General features: G+C 35.8%; 1 protein-coding gene across 8 annotated transcripts in view; it reads left to right on the forward strand.

Annotated features, from left to right (window-relative positions):
- Positions 1-15,273, forward strand: part of CDH18 (cadherin 18) — a 905,084-nt gene that overhangs the window by 443,158 nt on the left and 446,653 nt on the right. For 4 of the 8 annotated variants that reach the window (XM_008540763.2, XM_070587163.1, XM_070587165.1 and 1 more), the window contains exon 1: positions 13,059-13,318. The exons of the other annotated variants lie outside the window; for them this stretch is intronic. The gene's annotated coding sequence lies outside the window, so the exon portion shown is untranslated. Of the gene's footprint in view, positions 1-13,058; positions 13,319-15,273 lie in introns of those variants that run through there. 8 annotated transcript variants of the gene reach the window in all.

Genomic DNA, 15,273 nt, shown 5'->3' on the forward strand with positions numbered 1-15,273 from the left:
GGAATATATCGTCAGTATGTGCTAGATCAGAATCAGGATTTGTTTTTTATTCCAAATGGTTAGTCAATTTACCTTCTATAGTTAATTGAATAATGCACCCTTCCTTTCTCTAATTTTCAGTGGCATTTTGCCACATATTAAAGCTTTGTATCCTCTTTTATCTATTTCTGAATTGATTTTGGATCCATTGAATCATATCTTTACTTATGTATAAGCTATACTTTAAAATTCGCATTCAAAATATATTTGGCAGTTATAGGTCAATTCAATATGACTTTTCTTTTTCAAAATTGTCTTGGTACCTCCAGTGAATCAATCTTGAAATAAAAGTAATGTCCACTACCAAGTTAAAAAAATTCCACTCAAATTTTAGTTTTGATCATGTAAAGTTCCTAAAATAATTACCTTAGAATTGACACATTTAATTTTTCACCAAAAAATGTATTTTTAAGGTCTTTCCACAAATTTTGTAAGTTTTTCTTATAAATTCAGCACATTTATGTCTAAGATAACTTTGTTACAAAATACATTTTGTTGTGATTTTTAAAAGGAAATATTTAATACATTTTATTTTTACGTTTCTATTAGAAATGTATCATATTCCTGAAATTACTCATTTATGCAACAGATTTGTCATGCATATAGCAGCTACATACTGTAATTCATTGAATGTCTAAATCAACATTACCTCTTTAAAGTCATGATAATGATTAACCACACAATTATAATAGTTCATTTTATAGTTATAAAATACTGTGTGCCAATTGAGAAACATATGGACAGTGAGTTGAAAAAGAGAAAATTAAAAGTAAATTCATATTTCATCAATCTGAGCATTAACACTTATTTACTTCCAATGTTAATTTTTGTTTAAGATTTTATTTTTTTTCCTTTTTCTCCCCAAAGCCCCCCGGTACACAGTTGTATATTCTTCGTTGTGGGTCCTTCTAGTTGTGGCACGTGGGATGCTGTCTCAGCGTGGTTTGATGAGCAATGCCATGTCTCCGCCCAGGATTCGAACCAACGAAACACTGGGCCGCCTGCAGAGGAGCGCGTGAACTTAACCACTCGGCCACGGGGCCAGCCCCCCAATGTTAATTTTTAATCAATATTTGAGTTGTTGTTATTTTAGAAATTATAGATATTCTCATGGTTAAAAAATACCAACAGCTCAAAATGTTTAAGAAAAGTTCTTCCTCCTAGCACCATCCCCCAGAGGAATTTCTATTTTTAATTCTACTGGTAGACAATATAATTATTTCTTATACTCACAACTTAAAAAAAAATCCATTTATGTGTCAACTCCCTACCATTAAAAGATAAGGAATTTAATACACTTAAACCATCTATTTCCTTCCAGCCCCTTCCGCTTACCGCCTTTATTTCTTTTAGTCTATGCTTCTATTTCTTAAAAAATTTAAATTTCTCCTTTTTCACTTCCCAATTCTAGTTGCTGTCTATTGATGCTTTGTCCTTTATAAAGATGAAGAAATGTATATACTTACCCCCCTCCACCTTGCCTCTCCAATTTTGTTAGTCATGTTATTATTTTGTGTGTATAAGTTCTTTGGTTTTACATTGATTTAGCATCTAATTATTTTCCCATGCTTTCTGAGTTTATTAAAATGACAAATCAATAAACAGTTCCAGTCCATTTGTGAAATCCTATGTCTTTGAAATTGTTGCTCAAAGAAAAATCTTTCAAGTGTCAAGGTCTAATGGTCATTTTTCAAGCTTGTCTAATCATAAGAATAAATTAATAGGAAGTTTTTAAATATTCAGATTCCAGGCATCTACACTAAGGAATCTGATTTGACTGATCCAGGGAGGCTAAGATTAGTCTTATAATCAGAAAAGATGAACTTAATGATTCCTTTGTCTTTTGTCTGGATCTGTTCTGTGACCAGTATTTCTTGCTTTCTTTCGTCACTGTCTTTCTTTTATTTATTTATTCACTTTTCATTGTTTCTCATTTGGTTACGGTACAATCTCAGAGCAATTTAATATGTATGTTTTTAATAAATATATCCGTATTACATATATTTATGTAAAATACATGTGTGAACAAAATTTCTGCAATTTCTCATGTTCAAATATCTTGCCATTGTCTTTGAATAATAATAAGGTAAGCTATGCAATGCTGGATCCACACATCTGTTCAGACTAGGTTCTGCTGTCTCCTAGTTTTCACTGTTGGAGGGAAATCTAATGTCAGTCAAGTTTTCATTCCTTAATAGATAATCTACTTTATTTATTTTTTTTAATCTAGAAGTCTTTAGAAATTTCTCTTTAGTTCTGGCATTTTAAAATTTTGTCGGAAATTATCATGCATGTTTTTTTCATAATTTTAATTTAGAATTTGGTGGGCTACGTCAGCTTACAGATTTATATTTTTCCTGAGTTACAGGGAAATTTTATTCATTTTATTCACTATTGAGATTTATTTTTTCATTTTTATTTTTTCTCTGTTTTTTGGAACTCCTTCCAAGTAGCAAAATTTTATATGCCACCTGTTCAACCTTACACTCATACAGTGTATCTCTTTGTAGTCACCCCTTCAATGTAATAAATTTCTCAGGCTTTTTCTTCCAGATGAACAGTGTGTTCTTTAGTATGGCTGTTCTATTATCCAGGACACGTATTGTATTTTTCAAACTTTATCAATGTGTTCTATCCCGGAGGGTTATCTATTCATTTCCAAGGTTACTACTTGTTTCACATCTTAGATTTCCTTGTTTCTGTTTCTAGTTTTCCTCAAATCCTTCCTGATCCTTGAGTCCATTCATAGATATGAAAAATGAAGTTGGTTAATGAACATATAATACATTAGTTTGCGATATAATTGGGTAACGTATTCTCTCCAATCTATCTCTCCCTTTAAAGGGAGGGCTGACTGCAGCAATTATATAAGCGGAAGAAGACGGAAATTTAGACTTTCCTTTAGTTTTCATATACAGAAAAGAAGAAGACAGATCAGGGACATGCTCAACTACCAAAATGAGATGATTTTATTCTGGCATGATACTCTGTCTTTTTTGTTAGAAACAGGAGATACATTAGGAAGGTGTTTCTGGAATCCTGATGAGAGGGAGTGGCAGCTTGGACCGGTGAAGACATTGAAAAGCAGTTCAGCCAGATTCCGAACATTGTGACTTGCTGACGGATTAGGATTAATAGTGAGAAATCAAGGACAATATCTAGCATATTGGATCAAGAGCAAAAGTGAAATGGTTGGCTGTATATGAGTAGACTTCTTATTGTAATATGAAGAAAGATTAAGAATATGAGCATAATATGAAAGATGCAAGCAGTTTGCTAGATTTTATAGTGAGAAGAAAAGGTTATTTTGTGGTTATTTCTGTTTTGTAAACGAAACTGATATGAAGTCATTCATGGACAGTGAAAAGAGAAAAAAATGTTGTAGGATAGAGAAGAGAAAATTGAGAAATGGTCATCTTGGAAAATTTTTTAAAAATAAGAAACATCACACAATTACTAGGAAACTCCATTTAATGATTTGAGGTCTATGTATTAAATTTAAAGACAGAACAATTTGTAGAGTAGTATGATATTTCTCCAGCAACTTCAAACTATAATAGAAAATGCTTATTTTTATCTTACACACATAACTCTCTAACACACACACACACATACACATAAAGGATTAAAGATTCACATGACTTTTGTAGTCTTTGTGGTACGTTTTCAACTTTAGAAACATGGGAAAAAAAGCTTGAATCCTTTAAAACTGTGTTAATGCACATTCATCTTTCTTTCCACATCGTAGTGTATGGTTATTCTAACTTATTTCAGACAAAATAAGTCAAAATTTGGTAGAAGCAACACTGATAATGTCCTAACGTAATTAAGTTCAATAATGAATTTCAATGTAAATAGTGACAGCTTTGCCAGAAACACACCCAACAGGTGAATTGCTTCTATTTGCTTGGGTTCCTTTTCTGACTTTTCTCTGTTTCACATACTCACTGTTGTGCTCTACAGTATCCGTGATTGGCAAACCAATCCCCTTTATCTCTGGGCTCTGGTTTTTGTCCTCTGGAACTCTGAAATAGAGAAAATCTATATCTTCCCTGAACAGATTGTGGATGGCAGCAGATCCCTTCTTCAGTCCTGCCTTTCACGTTTCAGAGAAGTAGGTAATCTCAATAGCACAAGATGTCAACAAATGAACCATATTGCTATCACCCCAAATCGTTTTCTTTTGTATTATGTTCTCTTCTTTGGTGCAGTCACTTTTAACTTACCAACATGTAGGAGGAGGCCATTTATACACATATACTTTGGTAAAATCATAATAACAACTGAGAGAGTGAATCTATTTTAATAATTGTTATTTACTAAGCATATACTCTACACCAGATACTGTAATAGGTGAATTACATAAATTATCTCCTTCAATATATGTAATCACCACATCTCCTCCAGAAATCTGCTATTTATGCTGTCAATGATGAGCAAACTGAGAGCCAGGGCTTATCAATGTCAACACACTAAATAAGTGGCAATGCCAGAATTGGACCAAAGTTGGTTTCTATCCAAAGTCTAAGCATTTGTTTTCAATTTCCCTTGGAAAAAAAATGGCATAAGGATTTTACAATAAGGAACTCTATTATACAATATATTCAGTAAAGTTCTTGGGGAAATTCAGAAATGGTTGACTAAATGGGTTCAATGCTATTTCAATACAAAAGCTGTACCATTGGATTCTTGTTATGTGTAGAGTAAAATTCAAAACATAGTGGAAAAGTGCTAGAAAGACTTACGAGGCTTTGGAAAGAGATTCTGGCTTGAAGAATGTGATGAGGAAACCATGGATGTGAGTAATAACTAGTGAGTAATGATGGACAGAATATATGGTTCGGGACAATGTGTATAAAACTGCCAACTATAGTATATGAATAAGGGAAGCTTAAGGAATAGTTAGATAGGCAAAGAAGGGCAATGACAGTTCTTCCTGGCAATGACTTGAAGCTGTCACATATGTTTCAGTAGAACTTCAGTATTCTGGGAATAACGTAACCCTACCTATATTTTAGTGTTGTCACTCTAAGGGCCAAATGCTGAGCAGGGCAATGAATTTAAAGCCTGCATTTTCATTGCTCTCCTGAGCCTGTAGTGTAGTTCTTACAGCCTAGGGTGACCAAAAGGACTGGACTTGTCCAACGCAAGTACCCCACAGAGAAGTTATTTCAGCACATCACACACACTGACTTGCAGTAAAACAAAAAGAAAGGAAAGGAATAATAGCAAAAAGCATCCTGAGATATAGGTAAATAAAATCCCTTTGCATCTAATCAATCATCCTGGAGTCCCCAGTTAACACTGGCAATAGGAAATTTATTTTGCACATACTTCCTAGGTAATACATCAGAGACCCTGTTCTCTTTTTAGCTTATTCTGTTCTTTATGGGGTTGATGGCCTCTATAAATTTTTCTCTGAGTTAAAAATAATCAAGCTTTATGTAATAATCCAAGTTTACTTTCAGGGTAGCAATATAAATAACTTTTAATATATAGCAGATACCCTTACTATTGTGCAATCAAACACATAAACACCTATATATTCAGGATAAGAGAAGGGGAGAGATTTCACATTTCAATTTCTTGCTTTCAATACCACCTTTAATTTCCTGTATGGATAATTGTACATGCTGACTACTTGGAAATCCTTTTATAAAGCAACTCTGAATAAGCTAGGAAATGATAAAGTATAGCTAATTACACATTCTCAAATGAAGATCAAGCTTCTCATGTATTAAAATAAAAAGAAAGTGTAGAATTTCATTCAACAATTTCTCATGCTGTAGAATATGCAAATCTCTACTATACTGAGAGTTAATTTGATCTATTTTTAGTTAGACTTTTTTTCCATAGTGACCACACTTACGGACTTTCAAATTTTTTACATCACCAGCTTTTGCAAATATGAGAAAAGTTCTGTTTACTAACCAGTGATAGAAATTTAAAATTACTAAAATGACTTTTTAAAATTATATCAGTTTAAGATTTAGTAGTGTTTTCTGATCACTTCTTCTGACTTCTCTTAAATACCTTCTCTCTCCTCTCGTCTCCCATCCCTTCTTTTCTCTCTCTATTTCTCTCTTACCACCTAGTATGTCTTTATCATTGATCCTGTAGGAACTTTTCTGTTCTCTCGCTCTTTGGGGGATGTAACAGCTTACATTATTAGTATTATTGTCTGTAGATGACTCATAAAATTAAGTCTCCCGCTCAAAACTATTTCTCAAACTGAAGTCTCATATTGCCAAGTGACTCTTGTATAACTCCTCATAATGTCTAGCTAACACCTCAACATCAGCATATTCCAATATGAATCTATTATATTTCCTAACCAGATATTACTATTTTCTTCGCATTTTCTACTAATGACAGTGCCACTTTCTTTTCCAGGACCATGTTTGAAAACTTTGATTCCTTCTTAGCTCCATTATCTTATGGTTAATTATTTCTCTAAACATCTATAATACTTATATATTTCCTTTTTCTATTATTATACCAAGTTAAAGGCATTCATTATATCTTTCTGGATTATAACTACAAATTTGCTACAGCTTTTTCTCTTGCAACTTAGCATGCAAAGTGATAATCAACCATTATGTATTCAACCAATACATTTTGGTTACCCATTAAGTCTTAGAAAGTGTAGACAGTGTCTCCACCAGACCAACTGCTTCCTTACATTGGGCTCCTGTTCTGATTTCTCTGTTCCTACATTTAAATTACAAAAGCAACTAAAATTTCTCCTACTATCTCTCACCCCCTCACTATATAGTTTGGTAGCATCACAATGGCATGGAAGTTAAGCCCTCATGTTAACTAACAGTCACCCTACCTGCCTACATAGCAAAATTCAGGCAAGAGATGATGGTGGAATATAGTAGATCATATGAACGGGAAGAACGAGATTGAGCTTAATGGATGATTTGAGGATTGTCAATAAATTAAGATGAGTGGAGTTTGATTTATTGGATTGATGGTAGTGGTGAGTAGGGCTGCTTCATGAGCACGCAACCTATACTGTCACAGAAACTCCCACATTCAGAATGGCCTTGCGGCCATCTTGAAAATCTTAATTTTTTAAACAAGTCCCTGTATTTTCATTTTTCACTCTGTATCAAATTGTACAGCTGGTCCTGGTGGTGAGGACAAGAAAAACATAAGGGCTAATGCAAGGATTTTGTGCTGTCCGCAGGACATTCCATGAAAACTACATTCTCTCATTTAATAAAAAGCTTCTAGGTAAAAGTTTATTTATTCATTAATCTTTTTATGCTACAAAATGGAGCATAGAAAGCAAATGTGATTTATCTAACACTTACTGAGCACTTAAAATTGAGATTCAACTAACCTTTATTCAAAGCCTTTTACATGACAAGGACTGTGCTAGACCCTTTTGCATGCATAAAACTCTTTAAGGAGTGTGACAGCTCTACAAAGTGAGGCTGTTTTCTCAAATTACAAGTCAGGTAGCATGTTCAGAGAGTAAAACAAGCTGGTAAGCAACTCTCTATTTAATATGAGTGGTAGACATATGGCTTGACCCTGGGTCTCCCAACTCCACCGTAGAGTTATCCACATTACACCAAGCTGCATTTAGACATACCACATACCAGATGCTCATTAGTAGCTTGCATTCAATTAGAAGACAGATATGCAAACAGATAATGACAAGGGAAGCAAGTTTATATGCAAGGTACTATATGCTTAGTAGTTTTCTAAGAACTTTATATATTTTAACATATTTAATCTTCCTAGGAAGCCTAAGAGATAGGTAATATTATTATAGACTTTTTACTAAAGAAGGAACTAAGCATGTTTAATTATATAGCTTCCCAAGTTTGTTTCCAGATTCTACGTTCTTAACTACTATGCCTCATTGCTGCCAGCTATACAGCATTTATTAAAGTGAGATATTGACAGTTTTTAAAAGTATTTTATAGCCTCAAAAATGTAGGGACCAGTCAAACCTATTTGAGCAAGGTGCTTTCTCAAAAGAGGTGACCTTTGTTCTGACCCCCACAGGATGAATAAGGTTGGGGGGCTACAGGGAAAGAAAGAAGCAGGGGTAATCCCAGGGGTGAGAGAGAGAGGAATTAGAAAAGATATTAGCTTTGTCTACTGAATGAACGTATCGTGATGTGGGTAACAAAAACATAAATTCATTTAAAAGGACCAGAATTAGCTATAGTCTTCTTAAAATGCAATATTTCAGGTAAATTCTCAATATTATAGAGTCAAGATAATCACCACTCCAATTTTGATGCTTTGCTTTTATTAAGGATGTGTGCTTATCTCTACATTTTTGACTCTTATATCACATAATTGACTTATATTACAATTATTGTCAGTAGAAATCTCTACCTCTTATTCACAAGTTTTGATTCTAAGACTTGCCTCCAGTATCATATCATTTATTTTTTTAGGTAACATTGGTTTATAGCATTCGATAAATTTCAGATGTACATCATTATATTTCAGCTTCTGTGTCCCTACATCATGTTCACCACCAAAAGCCAAGTTTCCATCCATCAAGGTACACATGTGCCCCTTTATACCTTTCGCCCTTCCCTCACCTACCTTCCCCTCTGGTAACTACAAACCTGTTCTTTGTATCTATGTGTTCGTTTGTTTTTGTTGTTTTTCTATCTTCCACATATGAGTGAAATCATATGGTATTTGTCTTTCTCTATCTGACTTATTTTGCTCCACTACATTTTTAATACTTTCATACTTTTGGATCCAGCTGTAGTATTTCTTGTTTGTTAGATTTAAGATGACACTCAAGTTAGTCAAGACCCTTAAACAATTTTTCCACTTCTTCATCCAAATATGCTGGCTTCTTGTATAGAATTTCTATGGATGACTTCATTGCTCACAGTATTAATAAAAGCCATGATAAGGTTTGAGTTAGAGCTCTGCAGCTTACTACTAGAAACTTTTCCTCCAGGAAAGCACCTCTGAGAATGGTGCCTTAACCAGTTGCTACATTGAACAATTGCACTATGGCTTCTCCATGTAGGCTATAATAGAATCATGAGAAATATAATAACATATGGGAAGATCATATCATGTTCATTTCCCCTATTTCCTGTCTAGCATGTCTGTCATAGAAAGCAATAGCGTTATTTTGAAATGGCTTTCATGTGAATTTGATACAGACTCAGGTGACCCCACCATTTTCTTCCCTTCGCGGTCACTCATCTTTTTAATAAAGCACCTTGTAACTTTGCCAGGTTGCACATTTAGTTCAATAATTTCTAATTTATAGACTCCACATTCAATCAAGTGTTGAAAGTTGGGAAAATGTTTGCTTGTCTCCAGTTTTATTGCACTATTTTATTCTCACTAAATCTTCAAAATTTACCAACAGCATTTCAGACATTTTTAAAATTTGGCATGCACTTTGTGTGATCTTTGTCGAAGAATTAATCACTTAAAACCAGAGTCCATCAACTAGCAAATTTTCACTTATCCTGGGCCCCAGTGTCTTCATTCTATCATTTATAATGCAACAATTATCTATTTTACAGAAATTAAATGTATGTACTATAGAAGTTGAGGAATTTTACTTTTTCCTTTGTCAATTATCAATACTGTCCCATTGGACCCAAAGAAGTTCATTGGTTCTTTGATATTTTACATGCACTGAAGAAAGCTTTTTTAAAAAGTGCATTTATTAATCTAATTATTGTGAGGAAGGTTGGCACTACTTTTTAAAATTAATTATGTTTATAGTTAACTTTGAAATATTTTTGATAGATCTCTTTTCTTCATTGTCCCGCATCAATATTTTCCCAGCACTCTGCAGTTCTTAATCTGATGTTTGATAACAGAATGAGGAAAGCTTAACTTTATTAAGCCATCTTTAATTACACAATTAGAGATAATATTTTTAGCAATGTAAGTTTCCTCTTTTGTTCTTTGAACAAAAATATACAATCTGCAGTGTTTGTCACTCAAGCATATTAAATAAATAGCTGCAAAGGAAATCGTGTATCACTTCACATTTTCACCAGATGTTTTCTTTACGTAAAAATTCGATCACTTTTAGTGTCATTATTGTAATTTCAGTAATTATTTCAATTAAAAATCATGGCACCATGTTTGTGTAGTTGACTGTTCTAAACCCTGAATTATAACCAGGGATACTCGTCCATTTCATTTACATTCCTTTTTTATTTATGTTTTAAAACACTGCATAGCCTCCTGAATTTTCGGGGTAAAATTGGGCATGAGATAACATCTAAAGAGACAATTTCCTGAGTCTGTCTCTCAGCGAACGATCACAGTTTAGCATTACATTTTTATCTTTCCAGTTCTGTAGTCTGACCAGCATCAATCCTATGTTGGATGCTTCTCTGTCACCAGAGAAAATGATTCTTATAACTCTCCCAAGGTAACGGAAGTGGGTATTCAGGATCAGAAGTGTCCGTGCTTTCAGTTTCAGAGATTAGCTCGGTAATAAATTCTGCTGACTGATACATTGTCCAGTTTTTTGAAGTAATCTTTGATATAAGGAGAAAATAAGCACATGCCGACCACCTGGCTTGCCTCAAGCGGCATGTTCCACATTAGTTCACTTACTTTCTTCTTTTGCACCTGAAAATATAAGAGGTATGCTAAGTGGCTAACAGGTTCACTTTTCAGTGGCTAGGGAAAGTTGGCGCGGTTTCAGAATATCAAACTTCGGAAGTCATTTAAATCCAGGGTACATTGCATTGTTGGGTTTGTGAAGAATCTAGAGCCCTTAATCTGAGCGACGTCTCAGAGATATAAATCCTCTCTTCGTGAATGGATTCTTTTTCTAGAAATGGATTGTATTGTTTGGTGATGCTGACAAATCCCCCTGCATGTCATCCCACTCAGGGGCAAGTGCCTGTTGACTTCTATTATGACTGTCCACCAGATGTGCTTATTACAGTCTTATCCAGGGAAAACCACCAAGGAAGGCTAACAAAAACACATTTTGTTTTCAAGTGAATCCCTAGGATGCTCATCGCTGTTGCCTCAGCACAAGCTTCAGTAGCAAGCTGGCAAACAACATTTTATTTCCTTCATTTGGAGGCACTCAAATAAACAGAGCTAGGCTTCTCTAGAGAACGTCATATGTGAAATTTTAAAATTAAACTACATGACCTTTGACAGACAAAAGTTTCTCTTTATATCCCCTTTATTTATCATAGCTATGCCCTTCCTTGTGCTCTCAGGGCTTCATCAACACAGAGAGATTTGACATAGATTCTTTTCAATAATGAGAAATGAATGAGAACTTTTGTTTGGCTACTATGCAAGGAAGATCTCATTTAAATCAGAATCTACATGAGAGAGGCTATACAAAATATAACACAGCATTGGCTCATTATTCTGATGCTATTGCTCCTGTTCCGCTTTTCCCTCAGAGTTTAGATTTTGGAGATTTCCAGGTTCTAATTGACTTCTAACATCTTCCTTAGGAGTAACTGCACTCTTAAGCGTGTACTTCCTTCACAATTAGAAATAATCCAATCCAAGTGCTTCTGTCATTGTTTCTGTTGGTTTGTTTAATCATAGGAAACCCCAAACCAAATTACATCCCTCCACTTTTCACATCACTCAGCCTAAAGAAATGTAGTCAAATACAACTCTATTTGATTCAAAACATTCCCTCTTAGGCCCTTAAATGTCTCTGAAATACCACCTACTTTATCTTCTCAACCTTCTTGACCTTTCTCCAGGCAGGAGAAGAGAAAAGAGGGGGATGATAAGAAATTCACTAACTCTTATTAAAGCTTACCATAGATTAGGTGCAATTGACACATTTTCATTTAATCTTCCCAGGGCCCCTCTGAAGTGAGAATCATCTTCTAGATTTTAAAGAGAAGCTTCCTGAGGCTCAGAGAAGGGAAACAGCTTACACAGGTTCAGGTAGAGAGAAAAGTCTGAGCCAGAACTGGAATCCATGTCTTCTGACCTTTAGAGGGCCTCTTCTCTCTATCACACCACCTCTCTTATGATTAAGTCATTTTATTCCTTTGAATCTCTGAACCTGAGCATTTATAGTATCAACTAACCAAAGCAAGTAATGCTGCTCTCTTAGTGCTTGCAATGACAGAGGGTCTTGAATAATTCTTAATACATCTGCCAGTGACTGTTGGAATAGCCATTCAATTTAGATAAACTTTTACACTTGTTTACTACACTACCTTAAATAGGGATGCTTGATGGTTCTTAGTGAGTATGGGTGACTTTGTGTTGGGAGAAAATGCTAAAGTTATTTCAGCTGTTCACATCAATTTTGAATACAATGATTCCTGAAATCCTTGTTATCAAAAGCTATGTATACTACAAATTGTTTTAATTTATTCTGGAGTAATAAGAGGTGAGAAGTGTGTGTGTGTGTATGTGAGAGAGAGAGTTTTCCTGGCACACGTAAAGGGGGTAGCAAAGGCATTGCAGTTCCCATTGATCTTCACAAATATAATGCTGACCTCCAAGAGAAAGCTCTATCTCATATAATCCCTCCATGCCTTGAGTACTTTGGGGTAAGGCATTAAAGGGCATTACTCAAGCTAAATCTCACGGCTACCACCGGACTATGGATCACTGATGAATGAGCCAGCAGTTGGATGTTTAGCAGGCTGTGACGACTTTGCACGGAAATAGGAAAATTTATTACCAGCCTGCCACATCAGTGCCTGCCCTGCCTGCTTTTTCTCTCCTTCCCTCCCGATGTCTACTCCCACTCCATCTGACAGCCAAACCCCTTCTCGACCCCCAGTTTCCCCTCCCCCGCAGAAAACTGATGGTCTCAACTGTCACGGAGTCCTGGCCATCATTTTTCAAGAGCTGTGGTACTAAAGATGATGCCGTTGGTCCAGGGCTTTGATTCTTTTGCTATTATTGTTAATGGCATTGCTTTCCACATGACCTTGCTGAGGGGGCTAAAGGGTGTCCATTCTGTGTGCCATAGAATTGGTGCAGCCCCCAAAGTACGTATGATGGAGGGGGAAAAAAAGGAAGGAGGCAGAGGGAAAAGCAGCGGACAGGAGAGCCAGGGAGGAGAGGAAGGAGGAGAGACAGGGAGAGGAGAGGATCAGGCGGACAGGCGCAGGCAGCCAATCAGAGGCGCGCTCCGGGGCTGCAGAAGACGGAGCCGCGGAGCCGGGCTCGGAGGAGCGCGGAGCCGGGTCTGGGGCTCTCCGAGGACCGAGCAGCTGTGCCGTGAGCACTGCGAAAGTCCCCTCGCTGCTTCTCATAAATTAAGTTCCTTATCACCAGTTAGGGCAAGTCAGCCAAGGTAAGGCTTCAATAAATGACACTTTACTCTGTAGTGACATTAATATTTTTGTGCAATGGGGCTGCTTACCCGGTTCGGAGTCAAAACAATATTTGGTGAAATCTTCCTCTCAGGTTGGTTTCGCAGGATCTAGTGCGAATGGGAAAGTTGTAGCTAATGCTTCGTCAGCCTTATCGCTAGAATACATTTTTGTATTTTCTTATCCAGGAATGTTACCATAAAGCCTGTGAGATGTGAGTCTGATAATCTAGCTGGGTCTCTGTTTATGTTTATCTGTGGATGTGCTGTTATCTGCCCTGCCCCTGAAGAAGTTGGAGGGATACTCTGCAAGGGACATTTGAATAGTGAGGGCATCAAAATTAGCTGTCATTTATGTCTATCTGTAAAAGTGAGGGAAAGCATTGTCAGAATAGAAACAGGGACGCTGAAATTGTAATTTCGATAGTGCTTTTTAATTATTGCCTTTCCAGTATCCTCTAAAATTACATGATATCGGAGCACCGAAGCTGCAGCAGAGCACGGCTCATTTTCTCTTTTCTGTCTTGCATTCCTTTTTTTCTGTGAATTGCTTCCATAAATGCTTATTAAATCTTATGATGAAACTTTTACTTCTTTTGAAGGGCACTATAAATGATGCATGAAAAGGAATTAGGTAGGCTCCTGTGATCAGCAACACACTTTATTTGGTATATGCCCTTATGTTTGTTAACTCTGACTCATTTCCCTGTCTTAACTTCCTGAACCTGATTTGTTGGGGTCTGGAAATAAAGATTATTTTTTCTTAATTTTCATGTCTTAAAAACAAAGTAAAATTATGCTTTACGCATGTTTATGTGCCTCTCTGTGTGTGCATGTGTGTATGTGTGTGTTGTGTGTACAAATGTGGAACTAGGAAAACCTGTCATATGTAACAGGTGAAAGAATAGAATTTTATTAAGTAGTTATTAAAGTATTTCCTTATATCAATGGCTGTTGTATTTAATGAACTTTCAGATTAATCAAAGGTAAATGTTCCTTGCTATTGCCCTGCTAGAAATGAAGAAATACTAAAATAAAATCTTAGCTACAATTATTATGGTCTTTGGTTTTCTCAGGTGATGGCATCACTGCTTTGAGCTGAGAAAGACAGATCAGAGAAAGATTTTATTATGCAGCCAAAAAAATATATATCTAACTACAGTCTCTGACTGTGTTTTGGAAGCTTTATTTTCCACTCCGAGATCACCTACAGATTTTTCAAAGCAGGGGGCTTTCCTTATGCAGTAATTGAACTCCTCTGTTTTAGTAGACTTGTCTTATCAGAGAAAATATTTAATTCTAAATCAAGAGTTTGAGGTCCAGACTAGCTCTTGTCTGTAGCTTGTTGGATGTGGGAGGAGGAAGACAGGATGAGATACTAGTAGAGAATTAGTTCTGTGGTCTAACACTGGTCCAAGCACCAGTTATCATTTCTGTTTCTTTCAAGCCTCCTGTTATGTATTTAATTCTGGATTTCCTGATAATACATTAACCTCGTGTAGGTCAACCCATTTCTTCACTTAAGATGGCATTCATTTAATGGGCCTTGGTGGATAAGTCTTTTATAAACCATAGTGCTGAGGCTTTTTCACAGAGGTAGCTAACTTAAGGGGGGAAAAAATGACATGATACCCCTGAACAAGTTTGATCTCCTATCCTGACAACAAGGGGAGGTAGAAAATGATGATTTGCTATTTTAGATGCAACAGAAATGTCCAACTGAAGATAACCCAATAGCAAAGGAGAATATAATAGTAGAAGGAAGGTAAGTGACAGGAAACTCTAGCTGTAACTCTATCCAGTGAATGTTGAATATAATTAACTCTAACAGTTGGAGGCATGGTCAATAGCAACCAGTGCTTGAATCAATTCTATACATTGAGCAAATTGGAAATTATTATTCTTCCTGATGACCTATTTCAGATGGATATAATAGA

This window comes from Equus przewalskii, chromosome 20 (genome assembly GCF_037783145.1).
Source record: "Equus przewalskii isolate Varuska chromosome 20, EquPr2, whole genome shotgun sequence".
Classification (NCBI taxonomy): Eukaryota; Metazoa; Chordata; class Mammalia; order Perissodactyla; family Equidae; genus Equus; species Equus przewalskii.